Here is a 19324-nt window from a genome sequence, read left to right on the forward strand (position 1 = left end):
ACGCTCCGTTTTAGTGCATTTCAACGGAATCGCAACGGAATTCCGTTGCTAGGCAACAGTTTGGGTCCATGTTTACTTCCTGTCAGCTGATGTCATTCACATCCACTGCAACAGGAAATAAACTGGGACACATTTAGAATGTTTACGTTTAAAACCGTGTGATGATCTAAATATTGTATATTTGTGACATCACAAAGGGACAGAGATCCTAACGGCTTGTTTCAAACGCGTAACTTCTGAATACGGGCTGTGTGTGTTTCTCCGTATATTGAGCGTTTTTGATAGTTTAACAGTATTTATATAGCACTTAAACCTGCTTTATAATGTCAAAGACCTGAAAATCTCACTTTTTACAATATGGGACCTTTAAACAGGAATTCAAATTTTAGTATATAATGTATTTAGTGTATAAACATAGAACTGAATTGATTAGATCAGCCCCATTGTCACTAATGGTATCGGTATCGCTGCATCCCAATTGGACAAGAAAAAAACAAACAAATAATTGGTCAATTGTGAAAATAATCTGCATATTAATAATGAAAACACAGGTTGGTTTCAGATTTATGGTGTCAATCAGATATATTTGCACCAACCTTCACATCTCTTGCTGCTCAGATCTTACGTTGAGGTTGTTAAACATGATTCACGTTATTGCCAGTAAAAGATAAGAACTCATTTCAGGAGGACTTTACTGCAGTATTTTAGGGGTGTAGCAGCGTGGGGTTTCCGTTTTAGAAAACAGGAGCATGTTGTGGAATGTGAGGCTTACGGAGAGCTTAGGGGGGTCGTGGTAGTTTTCTAAAGAACTAAATGATCCTACTAGCTTTCTTTATCTGAGAGTTCACAAGAGGCACTTAAGAGTTGAGGTGATGATGTTCTCAGATACTGAACAGTAAATTCAACCGCATGTCCCTGATGACACAAGGGATGTAAGTTTGCATACATATGTTTGGAAACCACATATTATAGTAACTTCATTAGAAGCAAACTTTGTTGAAAAGGGTGTCCAAACGTCCACACGGCACTGTGAATATGGTTCCAGTTGATAGTGGGAGGGAGGCTGTTTTATCATGCACATATCCTAAAATGTTTGTAACAAAGCATATTTTTGATTAATTTGTACCGGCACATGTTATTGTTTTTTTTGTTTTTTTAACCCCAGAGGTTGAATGTGTCAGTTATTGTTGAGAGGAGACTTGGGTTGATCCCTGCAGAGTAATTTGATCCAGGTTGAACATAGCTGCGTGTCTGCACTGTGGGATTGAAGAGCAGCCAGCAAGCTCGCATGTCTTCCACTGCAGGAGAAAGGAAGCCTTGTGTTGAAATGCAGAGCGGCTGCTGTCAGTGCAGCTCGGCTCACACGCACACACGCACACACGCACACACGCACACACGCACACACGCACACACACACACATCAGGACTTGTGTTCTTGTCAAAACGCTCTTCCACATGGTGCTTCCGGTTCATAATAATCCTTTTATTGTGTTGACAGCTCTACAATAGTCGCAGCTTTGAAGTAATTTCCTTTGCATTTGCTATGAAGAGAACCTTTATATTTATAGAAAAAAATCTTATATATACACTACATTGATTGCTTTATGAGAATAAAAACAATCTCACCATTGCAACTGTCAAGCCGTTGTAAAATGTCTTTTTTTCCCCCCTTAAATTGGTATAGGAACAGGAGCCTGTTGGTTCAGACTTCTTCTTAAAGGTCCCATATCGTGCTCATTTTCAGGTTCATACTTGTATTTTGTGTTTCTACTAGAACATGTTTACATGCTGCAATGTAAAGAAAACCATTTATTTTCCTCATACTGTCTGCTTGAATATACCTGTATTCACCCTCTGTCTGAAATGCCCCGTTTTAGTGCGTTTCAACGGAATTGCGTTGCTAGGTAACAGTTTGGGTCCATGTTTACTTCCTGTCAGCTGATGTTATTCACATACACTGCAACAGGAAATAAACTAGGACACATTTAGAATGTTTATGTTTAAAACCGTGTAATGGTCTAAATATTGTATATTTGTGACATAACAAATGGACAGAAATCCTAACGGCTTGTTTCAAACGCACAGTTTCTGAATACGGGCTTTGTGTGTTTCTACATGGATTGAGTTTTGATACTTTCACAGTATTTATATAACACTTAAACCTGCTTTATAATATAAAAGACATGAAAATCTCACTGTTTACAATATGGGACCTTTAAAGGGGACATATTGTGCTCATTTTCAGGTTCATACTTGTATTTTTGGTTTCCACTAGAAGATGTTTACGTGCTTTAATATTAAAAAAACACACATTTACAAGTATACAAGTATGAACCTGAAAATGAGCACGATATGGGACCTTTAATACTCTTCTCATCTCACTAGGAATAAGTAAGCAAACAAGCTGATTCCATTTGTATTTAGGAAAAGAAATATGAATCGTATTGCAAGGAAACGGTGTAAAAAGAAGCAAGCTTTTCTTAGTTTACTTTTTGCAGTGGGTTTAGAATCAAACACACTGGAATGCAGCTTAATCCCTACGTGACTTTTTATATGTAGTCGCACTAATAACTACAGCTCCTAAAAAAAACCTTTAGGCCCCGGTGTGGCGGCCACGTTCACGGGTCAGCTGCCTGCCTGCCTCAGTCATTGTTCCAGGCTGCTCCTCACCATGCTGCTTTCTTCTTTTATCAGTTACCCAGCTTTTAAATCCACCACCGCACGGCCCCTTTGAGTTCTGACATGGACCGTCGTATGAATATGACAGCTGTGAAGACTGGCCTTTTCTTTGTTAGAAACTGGAACGTATTTTTGACACTGTAATACTGAATAGTCAGTGTGTTTCTCATGGTGAGTCAGTCGCCGCCTTAGTATATATTACAGGTTTACCACGACTCTTATTGTAGGTTCATCTGCAGTGGGCTTCATCCCCCACATGGACTTTACCAACACTAGTGGGAGAGAGAAGATGGAAAACAGTCCTGTAATGCAGATTGTATTCATCATACTAATGTGGAACTGAAGCGGTGGCTCAGCTCAGTAGCTTTAATACTCACATCTGGTTCCACTGTATGATCTGGATTTGAACACAGACTATATTGTTTTACATATGTCATGCTTTGGGGGGCAGCTAAAGGTTAAATCAGGCAGCAGCCATGTTCTGGCTCCTGTTGCAGAGAGACAACAGTAGCTCATACTGTCGACCTCTTCTCCCTTTCTATACTGCAAAAAGTAGATTCAAGACAGATTTACGCCAGTGGGCAGAGGTAATAGTGCTGGTTTCAAGTGCAGTTTATTATATTATTATATTTTATATCATCAGATTAATATAAAATATAAGAATGAAAAAAAGGAAAACACGAATTATATAAAATGAATGCCTGTTTGTTAAACCAAGATGATAACCTGTCTTTATTTTCTTTTTTATAAATCTGTTTTTGTTTTATAATTTTATTGAAATACAATCATGAGTCGGTACAACCAACAAATATCCAAAATATTTGCATGTATTTGCAATTATTAGGGCCCGAGCACTGACCCAAGGTCGGCGAGGCCCTATCGGAAAGCTTTCATGCTCGGGTGTGGCAAATTAGTTTGATAGCGCCCCCTATTGAGTATCCCCTGCAACAAGTTTCACCTAGATGTATGAAATTTGGTAGACATATGTAACATGTTGAGACGTAAAGTCAGTTGGAGGTATACCGTCATTTACCCAACTTAAATGACTTATACAAAGTCATTTAGGTTGGGTTTTTTTTACCATTTCCAGGCTCAAGAAATGCACTCAGTCCCTGCCTGAGGACATCTACATGGCAATATTCACTCAAAGTAAGTGACAACAGGAAGTCAGCGTGATGTGACAAACATCATCTGATTCACATGAAATTTCCATTATGTGATCTACACTTGATAATGCATTATAACAGTGATTATAATGCATTATAAAAAGAATATAATGTATTCAAACTATGGGAATTATAATACACTATGAGCCTTGCAAAATAAATGTCAGTGAGTGAGCAGTAATCATGAAGTATTATGATACTTGACCTTATCAGTCATTATAAAAATGCTTAATAATGTGTTGTGATTATTGTTATAATGCATTATGACCATGCAAGAGTGCTTATAACTATGGTTATACAGTGCTATAAGCAGATTATCATGCATTATTAGTATGTTTATAATGTATTATATACATGGGCGTCATAGAAAGTGTCAGCCGACATTCTGTAGCACAACAACACAGCCATGTCATGATCCACATAGCAAGTCATTATGTTGTTATGTAAGATAATGACTTGGTACATCGCTGAGAGTGTCTATGGGATACACATGCTCAGTAGTACAGAGAGGGAATATTGTGGAGAATGCACGTCAAAAGGAAATCATATTTTCTCTCACAGTTGGGATTAAGAGGAAAATAGGAAATCATTTTGGTGTAAAAAACAAAGCGCTGGTCTGGTTGTCAAAAAATGTAGTTTCAGAGACTTTGTTTCCTGCATTCTGATGACTTTAAAAGAATGAAAATAACAAAATAATAAGTGCACTGCAACAGCATTTTTATGTTAAACTTTTAATTTTACCTTTAACTCCCCGGAAAGAAAAACTTGGCGTGGGTTTTATTCATTTTTTTTGCTCCTGCTTGAGTATTTCTTTCTCTTAGTACTCTCCATTTCTCTCTCCTTCTCTCACTCACCAAAGGTTTATTAAGAGACAATGCAACGACGGCACTACTGCGCTCTGAAACACGTTATTTCTAATGGTTTGTGCCACGCCACGACTGCTTTCTGCTAGCAAAGCCCAACTTTAGGCGCTGCACAGCCGTGATGTGTGCTTAACCGGCAGCGGCGAGCGCAGATCAAACGTGAACTCAAACTGCACTGTGTCGCGAGCATAGACGACTGAAACAGTCGGGATTATAGACGCTGCACAGCGCCAGAAACAGGTTGAGATAATGAAAAGGGGAAAAAAAAAAGTCTGAAAATTTGCCATAAATTGGGAGAAATACGGGAGAATTTTGACCCCGGAAAATTCTCCCAGGAAAAACAGGGAGGGTTTGCAAGTATGAGTTTAAAACCAGTGCAGAACTGATGGTAGGAGAGTGACTCTGTTGAGGTCACAGAAGGCCACAGGATGACTTCACTTGTGTTCTGTGTTTGCGCCTCTGGCTTGTCAGCAGCTGCTGTTATTGCTGTGGGCGCCTGTTGTCTTCAGACCGCTCCGATGAGCATCACCTGGGTGCACTTTATGAAGAATGCTAAACCAATTGACTGCGTCACCTTCCGTCTTAAATAGCCACATGAGACGTTATAGTATCAGTTTTGCAAGTTTTTCCTCCCCTAGGCCAACTTTGAAAGCATTACTAATCCCAGAAAGATGTGTACTACTGCTGCTGCCACATGGTTCTGTTTGTTACCCCGATCACCTGGGCCACTAGACACGCATAAAGCTTTCACAGGAGTCCCTGTTTGAGCCTGCCTCTCTGCGCTTGGGTCGCCACGTCTCTCATCGCCACGTCTCTCATCGCCTTGTACAGCCAGGAATGACGCGGAGGTTTCGCAAGAAACTTATCTACACAAGAAGCAACCTCACTTCAACTCAGGATTATGCTGTATGGCATTTTTTAGCTTTGCCTTAAATACTTCATAAAGTTAAAGGACAACAGTTGGTGCAGTGCTGCTGACTGCTTTCCAAAGCACAACATGGTGTTTTTCCTTCCTTCCAGGTAGCTCGTGGCTTCACTTCATTTAAATGTGATATGAAAATGAACATGCAGAGTTAGAGGTAATGCATGCACAGTGAACATAATGTCTGCTTTTATTGTCATGAGTTCTGTTATTGTAGTATGATGGTGCAAGCTGCTTTGGGACGTACTGTATGTCTGCAGTGCGTTACTGAGCAATGACAACTTTACATTATACTTATACTGAATACGGGCTGTGTGTATTTCTCTGTTTATTGTGCGTTTTGATAGTTTTACAGTATTTATAAAGCACTTAAACCTGTTTTTATAATATAAAAGACATGAAAATCTCACTATTTACAAAATGGGACTTTTAAATGTAAAATATACATTAATTCTACGGGAGAAAACTGGTATGATCCTTTGAGTTGTCATTACTGCAAATAGCCAGTGTAGTCTCTCATAGTATGCTTTTTCACTACATAACCTATTTATATATGAAACTGAATATTTGAACCCAACGTCGATACTCTTGGAGTGGAATGTGCTATAAATAAGAACCTCGGGGAAAGTGGACCTCCACTGTTCTTTTTCCCCCAAAGTTTTCTATTTCACTCCTCATTGTTGAATCTCAAAGTGCCTCAAGGTCAGCGGTGTGTTTTCTGCAGCTCTGCTTTTACAGCGGCAGCATCTCGCCAAATGAGCTGGCACCATGCTGCCTTCCACTGTGAACTCCACCTGCCTGTCTCCACCTGTGGATGACTGATGTGTTGTTTTATGTACTTCTTAGGCTGTCTCTCACTCATACGCCCACGTATGTCACTGCCTGTGCTGCGCGAGTCAGATCACTGCCTTTCACTTGTTCCCTTTTTTATCTTCCTTCATCTGTTGGTCCCATGCACTGAAAGACAACGGTTACATGTTCACATATCATTTGCATTACAATTTAGATAAGGTGTGCTGAATCCCTAAACCTATATGTGGCCTTCTTTCTGTTGCTAATGCCAGTGTGGAGATTACAACACAGTGGGAGCAGAGAGAGGTTCTCCATCTCCCCCCAGAAGGAGTTGTTGTCAATTCTTTAACACAAATCATAATGAAGGTTTGTGATAGTGTGTGACGGTGTTATCAAAGATCGCACTGTTAAGCTATATTCTCTTGAGAGGCACAGAGGGAGCAGTTCCAAACGCAGTGTCAATCACAGGGGCACTGCGTCTTGGGAGATGGAGGGGGAGGAAGGGGTGCATGATTATCTTTCACAGTTCCCACCCATATCTCCACTCACCACATACAGTACGCCCAATCTACTCTCTCTCTTCTGCAGTCTACATGAAACCACCCGTTAAATGCACAGTTCATGAACATTTCAATTACTGCCATGCCGTCACGTCTGAAGCCACCGCACGGCTTCAGAACCAAAGACACTTCTCACGGTCGCAGGTTATTTGTTATCACTGTAGGCGAAATATGAACCGGCTCAGATGAAAATGGGACACTAATTCAACCGTCTATTGAGGCTTAAGACGGTACACAATGGGACAGATGCTCAAACCTACGAGGCATGGTTAGCCTAAGCCAGGGGTCGGCCACCTTTACTATCAAAAGAGACATTTTAGGCAAAAAACAAAAACAAAACAGAAATCTGTCTGGAGCCGCAAAACATGTGATCATTGTGATGAAGGTAACACAGTTTATAGTCTAAGTATATAGTATATAAGTCTAATGCAGTGAGGGCCAATATCTGTGATTGTTTTGTGTTGTTAATTGATTTCCAATAATAAATATATAAACACATTTACATAAAGCAGCATATTTGTCCACTCCCATGTTGATAATAGGATTAAATACTTGACTAATCTCCCTTTAGTCTCTCTAAAGTAAAGATTTATTTTTAAATCAACACTTCCTGCTTTTCATATCCCGTAGTGCGTGATGCCAAATACAGTCAGCGAGGACAGGTTTTGGTAGACGTCAGTTCGGTACCAGACCTGACAACCTCAATGTGAGTCACTGCACCGGGCTGTTTGCCAAGAAATAGTTCCAGATCGTCACTCCTCCTAAAACCACAACATTGTGGTGATTACATTTTTTGTTTGTGTACCAATTAAACATGTGAGACACAATGTGTTAATTAGTATGTTGGGAAGGTGATAATAAAATTTGATTTGAACTTTGGACGCTGCCAGACTACATGTCTCCTTCTGTTTCCAGTCTTTATGCTAAACTAGGCTCACCACGTCCAGCTCTGTACTTAACGCACATGACATTCAGTTTCAATACCTTCACACTACCTGGGTTAAAAAGGGGAGATATCATCTGGAGTACCTACCAACCCACAAACTGTGGAATAAACGACCCAGTCAGTTTTTTTGTGGGCTGCATAGATCAGAAAACGTGATTCAACAAGTATTCAGATGTGGCTTCCCTTCCTATGTCACATGCACATGTACACTGATCAGCCATACCATTAAGACCACTGACAGGTGAAGTGGATAACATTGATTATCTGGTTACAATGGCACCTGGCAGTGGGGGGGATATATTAGACAGCAAGTGAACACTTTAAACTTTGTGTTGGAAGCAGAAAAAATGGGCTTGAAAAAGTGACTTTTAGCCCCAAAGAGCAGTGGGATCATCGGGTCTCCATTTCTTTACTTGACTGAGTTTCTACTCTTCATTAATCTGTCAGAATAAAAGCTTTAGAAATGTACACATTACACTTAAAAACAAAACAATCAGCCACATGTATGTTCAGAGATAAAGTCAAAAAGTCAGGTTTCATTCAGCCTCCAGTTGTTCGATGCGGAGTGTCACAGCACTTTAACTGCTCCCTAGAGGAGGAGAAAAAAAAAAAAAGTTGAAGGGAGGAAACCTATCAAATTCAATGTCTCTGTGTCTCAGGCTGAGCTGAATGAAACTATGCGAGCATGAAATTCCCTAATGGAAGCCGTCTGTTTTCAACCTTGACTGTCTCTTAAAGAGCTCCAGATAAGAGCCGCCAGGAGAAGAAAGGCCCGAGTAGTAAAGCTACAGTTTCATGCCTTTAAGAGCTCCAAAGGGAGAGGAAAACTGTCACTGTGATGAACGGAAGAGCCACCTGGTTTAACCGGTTCAATCAACTGGTGTTCATATTTTAGTGGTTTCATAAAGACTTTATGGGTTCACAGTAACCAGGGATGTCGTGAGGGGTAGAGCCCTGTAAAGTAAACTTATTAATGGATAGTGGGCACGACCACTTTCCATTTGCCTTTATTCACTTCCTAAATGTCCCAGTCTTTCAACAAAAACCTGTTGTTTGAAATCTACAGACATTTAAGCATGTGATTGTTAAATGAAAAAAACATATGGTGCAATGTTCACCATGTGCATCTATGATTGTAGCCATGGCCTTTGAATTTTTGATTGAGTAGGATTTGACTGATATAAAAATAATTCCTATGAATCATCACTAGCACTGGATTTTTTTATTCTGATGTGTTCGGGACGTCATCAACCTCTATAAAAACAACAACATAATGACCAGGTGCCAGAACGTAAGCACACATCCAAGAGGATGCTACGGAAATGGTGGACACAGCAACGAAAAAAAAGGCAAATATAGCGAGGCAAAAATGGCAAGCAGACAATTAAAGCTCGTTCCAAAACGAGAGTTGGCTTTCACCCGCTGGCGAGCAACTTAACCCTAACCGAGGGCATTTCATTTTATGATTTCCTTTCCTTTTATCTACATTTACATCATTATTAATACACAGAGTTAAATATATACAGTAGAAATAAGGTGCCAACGGTCCTTTATCCTTCACATCACACAAAGATCCCTGTTATTGCACACATGTTGTTGAGGATTTCCCCTCAGCAGTGCTTCATAACAAGTGCTGGGACTGTAGGGAGCTGTCTGTGAGGTGATTGAACCCAGAGTTCCTCTGTGTGGTGGAGCAGAGACAGAGGCAGAGCCGTCCTAATGGGAAACACAGACCTGGGTATAAATATCCACAGTGCAGTGCTCTCCGCTGTGTGTGTGTGTGTGTGTGTGTGTGTGTGTGTGTGTGTTGCCAAAGGGGAGGAGCAGGAGCAGGGGGGGTTATGCCAGCACACTTAAGGCTATGGCGAGGGTAATGAGAACCATGTTGGTGGGGGTTAGACCTTGCTAAATGACTCATTCCATAACAATGCTCCAAACCCCAAAATGGAGTGCGGGATCATAGATGTGATCTCACAGCAGTCGGTTCACGTCTGCATCAAGCTTTGTGTTTAACCTTTTACAATGTGAGTAACTGTTCATATTATAGATGACCAAAAAAGATGGAAAATATGTTGTTGTACACAGTATGCATGTACAGGTATTTATTATTGGCCTACAGTTATGTGATCTGTTTTTTTAAAGGGACCGTTTGTAAGAATCAGAAATGTCTTGTTAACAGCGACACTTGTGGCCGTTAAGTCAACGAAAGTCAGCGTCCTGCTGCTCGCGCTTGTGCTCGCTCTATATAGACATGAACGAGCATCCGTCAAAACAGTGAGGAGACACATTCACTAGATATTCTCAGAGCTAAACTAACTCTTCTGCAGTGTGGAGTGAGCAGCATGCACGTGAGGTGGAGAGAGAGAGAGAAGGAGCGCGGTGTGTGAGTGAAGGCAGGCAGAGGAGCAGAGTACAGCAGAGACTCCGGTCCTGGAGACCAAAGCTACGGTCTCCCCCGAAAAGTTATCTAACTATAATGCAAAGAATCTCTGTCTGTCTGTCTGTTGGTGTGTCCTTCGTATATCTCGAGAACCGTTCCTCCAATCTACGTCACACTTGGCGGGTGTACTGCTGGGAACCTATAAGGACATGTAGTGTCGAACTTGGTGCAATTTGGACACGCTGGCAGGGTTCTTCAAGGCTCTGCAGACTGAGTTGAGCTTGTTGTCTGCAGCGGTCAGACCGCGGCTCATTGACTACGGTTCAGTTTTGCTGCTGGATACTGGATATATGTTACAACTCAACTCTTCTTCACTTCCCTGGAGTCAACAAGCAATGAAGGGTTCTCAACAGCATTTGCTGCATTCAGTTACATTTTCACTTTATGTCGTAGTTTCAGGGCCCAACCATGTAGTTCTTTCCTAAACCTAAAGTGACGCCAAGGGGCGTGATGAAGATGATGATGATGATGATGTGTTCCCTTTAAGAATTCAACTTTTCGTTTGTAAGAGGAAGACATTGTTATCTCATCTTAATATGTACATAGTGTCTCTCAAGCCAGAAAATGAAGAAGAAGAATTACTTCAACAATCAATAAAACTGTTTTTCACTCCTTGTTACAGGTAGGAGCACAGGACCCATCGACATGCAGAGATGTTCAAGTGAGCAGTTAGGGGTTGCTCAAGGGCACCTCAGCAGTGACGGGCACCTCTCGGGCGACCAGCCCACACTCTGTACAGTACTTGGTCCGTGCTGGACTTGAACCAGCCGACCTCCCATGCCAAGCCCCCCACAGACTGAGCTACTACCGCCCACGCAGGTAAGACACAAGCTGAATGTAATAAACTGAGCTGGTTCTTCTCACACGGTGTTTTAAAATGGACTAGAGCTAAACTGCAGTCACATTTTAAAAACAAAATGTGCTTTTACGAAGAAATATTTCTTATACATCGGTGCTAAAACAGTCATTATCAATAAAGCAAACATGCCCACCGTTCTCTGCCAACAGCCTCTCAAAAGAGAGGATTTGCTGCTATTGTCTGTTTTTATATAATTGAAGATGGAATATCTTTGGGATACGGACCGTTAGTCGGACAAGACAAATAATTTTAAGACACCACCTTGGACTCGTGATAAACATTTATTTTTCTATTTGTGGACATTTGAGGCTGGTTAATCAATAACAAACATAACTGTCACTTGTAGCCCGACTCCATATTAGGGGTGGGAATCGATTCACGATTCATGTATTGCGATATTAATTTTGAAATAGATTTTTTTTATGCAATAATCGATATGTTTGCTTCATTTGAGTCTATGTGGAGGTAGAAGGAAGTTACCACTTTTATTGTTGTAGTCTGAGTAATGTGACGTCATATCCGTTCCGTATCCGTCAACCAAAACAAACCTCAGCGAGCCGAAACGAGAAAGTAGAAAACGTTGGAAGGTCAGCATGGATCCGACCTGCGCCCTCTCATGTTAAATCCAGCGTGGTAAACACTACACATCCAGTAAAGGATGGAAACACTTTGGGTTTCACACATTGACAGGAAAAGCAGAGCTAGACATCACGGCTAAAGCTGCATGCTAACTCTGTAATGGACAGGAAACGTTATCGTATTACGGTAACGTAAGCTCCCGATGGAGCTGACCATGGATGTAAACTCAGAAAAAAAAGTCTGGAAACTTGTGTTTGGTGGATTATTTCTCTGTTGTTACAATGCTAATGGTCATTGTATTTTATATTGTTGGAAAGCCTGTTTATTTACCTTCACAATGATGTCCAACTTGTAAGGATCATGCATTTGTAGGATGAGCAGCACAGCTGATCATGTGTGTAGCGCCCAAGTGAAATTTGCCAAAATTCTCTGCCGATGCTTAACAGTGTATTCTCCTGTTTCCAACGATGCAAAATACAATGCCAATTAGCATTGTAACAACGGAGAAATAATCGACCAAACACAAATTTCCAAACTTTCTTTTCCGAGTTTATAAAGAGAACCGAGCTAGCGACCACCTTGGAGAATTTAGAGGAAGTGTCCACGTGTGACTACATCCGTTTTTCAAAATAAGGTGTTAACAAAGGGAACTGTAGATACAAAATGCATATATGGAAATAAGATTGATTAGATTATATTCACCAGAAGTATAAAACATTACATTTCCCTTATAAATTAAAAAGAAAATACCACTAATCTGTGAGGGAAATGTCTTTAATCTTTGATTTTTGGGTTGCTGGAAAAAGAAATAATTCCTGACAATGACTGATATATTTGACTTCAGGACAACTCTGACTACATATACATGCTGAAAAGCAAACATTTTCACTGGATTAATTTACCCTAGAAGTGTATGACTGAACTTTTTCCCCATGGTCTAGTGTTAAAACAGTTAACACAAAAAATTGCAATACAAATCGAATCAGCACCCGAGTATCGTGATAGTATTGAATCGGGATATAGGTGTGTATCGTCCCAGCCCTATTTCACATACTCTATTTTTAAATCACATTTTAGCTGTGTTTGGTTAGACACCTCTAGCTTGCTTTTGATGTACTGTATTTAGATGTTGGGTATGAAACGTCATGCTTGACCTTGGGAACAGTCTGAGAAATGCAGTTGAAAGAAACAAAAAGTGACTTTGACTTAATTTTTTTATCACACTGTTCAGAGATGTTTACTTGCAGTCAGCTCTCTAATAGATCTCAATGAGGTTTATAGACATTTATAGTCGGAGATCCACCACCTTGTGCACCAGCCTGAGATGAGACGAGGGCAACGCCTGCCTCCTTCAGAAAGCTTGATCTCTCTGATATGATTTTTGGCTGGAAGCAGGAAGACGTTGGATGGAGGGAGATGGATTGTGTGGGTATTAACGCTGTGTGAGGCCTGAGCAGGAAACTCTGCCAGAGTGAGGCTGGCAGCCTCGTCGCTGGCTCGGGGAAGTGAACAATCTGCAGTGTGAGTGTTGTGATTTATACAGAACAGCTGTCAAGAGGGGTGGAATCATAGCAGTAAGTAGCAGTCGGTGACTTTCAGCAAACAGACAAAGACCTATTTATTTAGTTGCGTCGTCTCTACCGGAGATGGATGTGCTTTCTGATGAGGCCCAAATACTGCAGCCGTTCTCTGGGAGAGAGAAATAAAGGGAGAGCTGGAAAGAGAGACTTCAGAGGGGGAAGAAAAGAGAGGGAGAGAGAGAGAGAGAGAGAGAGAGAGCAAGACGTGGAATCCCAGGCCGGCACCAGCCTTTATTAGTGGCGTCCCAGTAATATAACCACCTCTCAGAGGACAGCCATAGAATTTCCTGTTCCTTCCAAATCTCGGCCAAAAATGAGGCCATCATTACCTCTGGTGAGGAGAAACCCTGCCGCAGCCCAGAGAGAGGAGAGAGAGAAAAACACAGACTGAGCCAGGCTGGCTTCACACCAGACCTGCAGCCCTGCAGCGCGGCCAACCAGCTCTACATTTTATTAACATTATACCTCCATCTTCTTTTTTTCACTCCAGATATTTAATGCTTCAATTTCCTCTCGTCTGTACACTACGTTCCTTTACACTCAATCTGTTATGCTGTGGGTGCACACAAGCATTTCCTAAACAAAACTGTTTATTTAAGAGTTTTTTCAATTCAGATTGAGCCCTTTGAAACACTCTAAGGCACTTAAAGCAGCAGTAGGCGGTATATTTGTTGGCATCATTGGGCAAAAATTCCATAATAAACTTTCAGCATATTGTAATTCAAGTGTTCTGAGAGAAAACTAGACTTCTGCACCTCCTCATGGCTCTGTTTTCAGACATTAAAAAAGGTAATTTCAGAGAGAGAGAGAGAGCGTTCACTCGTGAACTCAGATCAAACTGTCAAACTAGGCAGCGCTGATCAAATATGAATCAATATTCTGTTACTGTGATGCCTGTAATTAAGAGTCGGAGATCCTTAAGCCTCGTCCACACCGGGAACGTCAGGAGCGCGTGGCGGCTGCGTTTCCGGTTGTTTTTTTATTTCGGTGTCCATGTTAACAGGTTAGAGCAGCCACACTGTCCGCGTGAGACGAGCGGCTCGGCTGTGTCTCTTCTAGAGATCCGAGAGATTCTCGCCTATTTTTCACGCGAGCCGCGCGGTTCACAGCAGCAACAGACAGTGAAGGTGATCTATTGACTGTATATTGACATCATATCGGCAACATTATAACAGTTTCAATGTCTATCTGTAGAAAATGTTACGGAGATGAAAAAAAAGTAAAGACTTGTTTTTAGATCAACACTTCCTGCTTTCATTTCAAAATAAAAGCCCTAAAGGTTTTTTTTTCTGTGGACAGAATTCCTTCATTTGTTAACACAAGGCTTTTATTCTGAAATATGTGCAGGACAGTGTTGTAGAACATGCAGTGACTTGGAGAGCTTCATGAATGAATCTAGTACGGGGTTTTAATTGTGGATTATTACTTACAAATTACCACACATTTCCTAACCTTTCTCTGTCTAAAATAAATATAAATTATATTAATAATGAAATGAAATGGCCATTACGAAAGGCAAACTCTATGTAGAAAGAAAGTAAAATATACATTTTCTAAATTTAAAGACACTTTTGGAAGTATGGCAGTAAAAGAGCTTAGGAGGTTATATTCGCTGATATGAGCGTTTCTGCTCCCCTGTTTGTATATGAGCTTCCTGTATTGGTGTCCTATCCAGTCTTTGGTGTTGTTTGACTCCTCATGAATGGATGAATGTTGTGTTTGTTTGGAGCACAGCCCCAGAGGCTCTCCACACTCTCACAATGACAGGAAACTCATTCATCCAGCTCCTGCTGAAACCTGAGACCTGAGACCCAAAATCTGTGCACTCACTCGACCAGCCAATTACCCATATATATCTAGATTAGACCGTTTATAAAGAGGAGGAAGTCTGAATCAAACTGTGCCAGCAGTTTCCTCTCATTATCCAGTTGTAAAATGAGCCTGCTCATTTGATATGTTTCTGCCCTGAGGGGGTCAGGGGATCTTTCCAGCCAGTTAAAGCTCTAAACATTCTCCCTGATTCATGAGTAGACGATCTGCACACCGCGCACAACAATACCTCAAAAACGCTCATTGGTTTACCGTGGAAACACCCACTGGGTAAGCAGAACATTTTCTAGTGTTCTGGCCAGGCCCTGAGGTTTTTAAGGTGTTTTCTTCCAGCCTGCCTTCCACCGTTAAAGTTGCAGCAGACCACGTTTGCATAATGCTCAATTATTATAATTGCGTAATTAGACATTTCTTTTGTAGTTTTGCATTTCCCCATAATACCATATATCTGATAATTTTCCGATAAACTGAAGGCTTAAGGCCCCATTAACGTGTGATCTGTCTATGAATCTGTTATCTGGATAATGACATCCAATCCACGGGGCACTGCATTCACAAAAACAGTATTTTATCTTCATTCTGCCCACATTGTGATGAGATCTCAATATGCTAATTAGATGTACAGGGAAACAAACATGGCAGTGCCCAGATCAAGGGAAGCAATGCCATGAATGGACATGATTCATTTGTAAATCACTTTTTTTTTTTTTATCCCTATCCTATCCCAGCCCAGTCGCACAGCAGTTTGTGAAATAGTCACGAAATTGAATGTATTGATTCGGGTACGTAGAAACAAATTTCAATTTTTTTTTTTTCATAATTGTCAGCACGAAATCAATTCAAATGTAATCCACATAACCGTGAACACCGGGAAGTATGAAGAGCGGCGATTGCCGCGTAGGGAGGAGGTCGGAGTGTATGGGTGGGTCAAAACAATTTAACCCAGGAGACGTTTGTGTCCCGTGTGAAACCACGAGTCAAAGTTGATTTATTACCTCAAGGAGGTTATGTTTTCAACGGCGTTGGTTTGTTTGTCTGTTAGCAGGATTACTCCAAAAGTTTGCGATGGATTTGAATGAAATGTTTTGGAGGGGTGGAGTGTAGCCCAATGAACAATCCATTCGATTTTGGTGGCGATCAGGATCATGATCCAGATTCAGGATTCCGATCAGCCTGAGAATTAAGACCACAGGGTATAACACATGCGCAGTGTAACTGATGACGCATAACCCCACCTCCTTCTTCGAGCAGAGAGATACGTGTGTGGATGTGTGGTGAGAAAGAACAAAGCGGTAGATGACGGGATGAGAGACAACGTAGTGTAACGTTATACAGACATAACAAGGCTGCTGAATGAGAGAGGCATCCGCCGATACGTTACACGGAAACACACCGCGTTAATAATAATAAGCTGACCACCTCATGTAATCGCCAGCTGTGAGCTGCGATCTGTTTTTAAAGTCCCGCACCTTGGCGGAGGTCTGTCCTCTCCGAGTACCATTCTAGTTTATTATGTAACTTCCGTACTTAAGTTTCACCACTTCCGGTGTTATTTGAACCCAAACCGCAATCTTTTCCTAAACCTAACTAAGTAGTTTTATTTTGAAAAGACTGGAGCGGAAAAATTGACAATTGCGTCTCGTGTTGCTGGACATTTAGGATTAGCATTATTTTTAGGATAATGCCCGAAAAATACGTTGTTGAAAGTCGTTCCGAGCATCACAAAAAAATCCGTGGAAATCCGTGTCTATGTACACAAATCAAATAGATTACAATTCGTGACTATTTCACAAACTGCCGTGAGACTGTGTTGCACATCTAGATAAGAGATCCAGATTAGCGCCAGGTGTAATTGGGGTTGAAGAGTGCCTTGATAGATTGGGAAAGTGATCAAATCACATGGTTGAAAATTCCTCTCAATGAAATTGGTTTGTGTTTCTGATGTAGCTAAACACAGAAATCACATCTCAGCCGTTTCTCTGGTGTCTTTCTCCTGTCTGAAGCTTGAAACGGTTACTGGACGGGGACTATTGAGACTCCCTGCTCGGACCTTATAGCAAACACATGCTGAAGCTGAGATTTTAATGATTTAGACTTCATTTGAACCCGCCACCACCACTGCTGTAAAGCTATTTCTCATAGTCCATTTTAATTAAGCAAGGAGCAGGGCCACCGCTGCACGCAGTGTCACAGCAAAGCTGTTTGAACTGTAAACCACGCTGGCAGGATTTAGGTTTCCCAGCTTCCTGGATTCAATTACACTCTCCAAAACTCTCACAGCAGCCACACATTTCCAAACCCTGGTTGGTGTGTGAAAACAGCAAATTCACTTCAGTTGAATTACTGTATGTTGGTGAGTACCAGGAAATGATTGGTAAGGTTTTTTTTTTTTAGCATGTCTGTGTGACTATTAAGGATGGGTATCGTTAGGATTTTATTGATACTACTCCTCTTTTTATATACTCCTTATTGGTTGGGTTCTTTAGCAATACTCCCATAGGTTCTTTTTCATTACTAAATAATGGCTTTTTAATATATTATTTAAAAAATACATAATAATAAATTACACCAAAATGTTAAAAAGTACTGATAAAAGAACCGATAATGTCGGAGCTTATCAATACTGGAGCGTTATTTAACCTCCAATACCGGTCTTTAATAATTTAGCACTGGTGCCCGTTTAACACCGGGTTTCGGTACCCATCCCTAGTGACTGTGACACACTTTGGACACATGTGCAACATTTATGTTGTATTTAAAACTGAACAAACTGTTAGGTTTACTTAAAGGGACTGTTTGTAACTTCTTACACGTATAAATCATTGCGGGTCGCGTGTGTCTACGCTGTTCAGACTCAGACTCCAACACAAACTACAGTGAAGCACCAAAACCTCTTGGTTGTATCTAGTGAAGCCCGTCTGTTAAACAGTGTTGGCCGCGGTCGGAGGACGCGGGGGAGACCGTAGCTTTGGTCTCCAGGACCGGAGTCTCTGCTGTACTCTGCTCCTCTGCCTGCCTTCACTCACACACCGCGCTCGTTCTCGCTCTTTCGCTCCACTCTCACGTGCATGCTGCTCACTCCACACTGCAGAAGAGTTAGTTTAGCTCTGAGAATATCTGGTGAATGTACAGTGGACGTTTGTGTTATTTAAATGTAATGTTCCATCTTAAGGCTGTTGGTAAATCCTCAACTGCTGCTTATGCTAGTTTCTACAGGGCCGGCACAACAGTCTAAAATTCACACGAGAAGGCTCACACACTTTGACCATATGCTTTAATTCTGTATAGTTTACGATGGAGTGTGGTCGTATATGCAGCAATAAACACTCTTATAGCATCAGATATTACTTTGGCACGGTGTGAATCTGAAGTGGGAGGCTGTCTGAACGCTGTGGGGGAACGCTCTGTCCGTCCAGTCTGTTTTTGTTTCGCTCTGCTGATCGACACATTCGGGTGACGTCGCCGTAATTAAATGTTTCAAGTGTCCACATATAAACCCGACTTCAGTTGAACAGTGTCGGCGTGCAGTTTGACACAAATCGTTGTCAGTTTAGCTCGACTATCATGAGCTACTGGGCACTACAGCGCTGCTACCATTCCTGGTGTGCTGCCAAAACTATTGAACAGTTCCGGTCAAATACACATACTGTTCCACCCCTAATATATACTGTATATATATATTAGTCTATAAGTGAATAGGAATGTATTATTACTAGTTGAAAATTCACCTCACATCAAAAGTATGAATATAAAGATAGAAAAAAAACATTGCTGAAAGCTTCATCAGATGTTATACATGTACCAGATCACACTGAGTTACAATTTAGTTTTACTATTTAAACAAATTAAATGAATTGCAATCTTTCTTTTGATCAGGACAGACAGCTTATCAGGTCATTTTGTAAATTTGTGTTTGATGTTACCATTTGAGTGTTTTAATTAAGACGAAACCGTTCCAATTCCCTTAAAGGAGCTCCACGTGTTGTGATACCTGAGGCGGTTTGGGGGGTGAGCTTTTAAACAAAGTCATCCATTCTGGCTGTTTCCTCTTTGGCTCAGGGAGGTGCAGCGGGAGCAGCTGCAGGGGGGACGTGGGAGATGAGTTGTG

This window comes from Sebastes umbrosus, chromosome 11, assembly GCF_015220745.1.
Source record: "Sebastes umbrosus isolate fSebUmb1 chromosome 11, fSebUmb1.pri, whole genome shotgun sequence".
NCBI lineage: Eukaryota > Metazoa > Chordata > Actinopteri > Perciformes > Sebastidae > Sebastes > Sebastes umbrosus.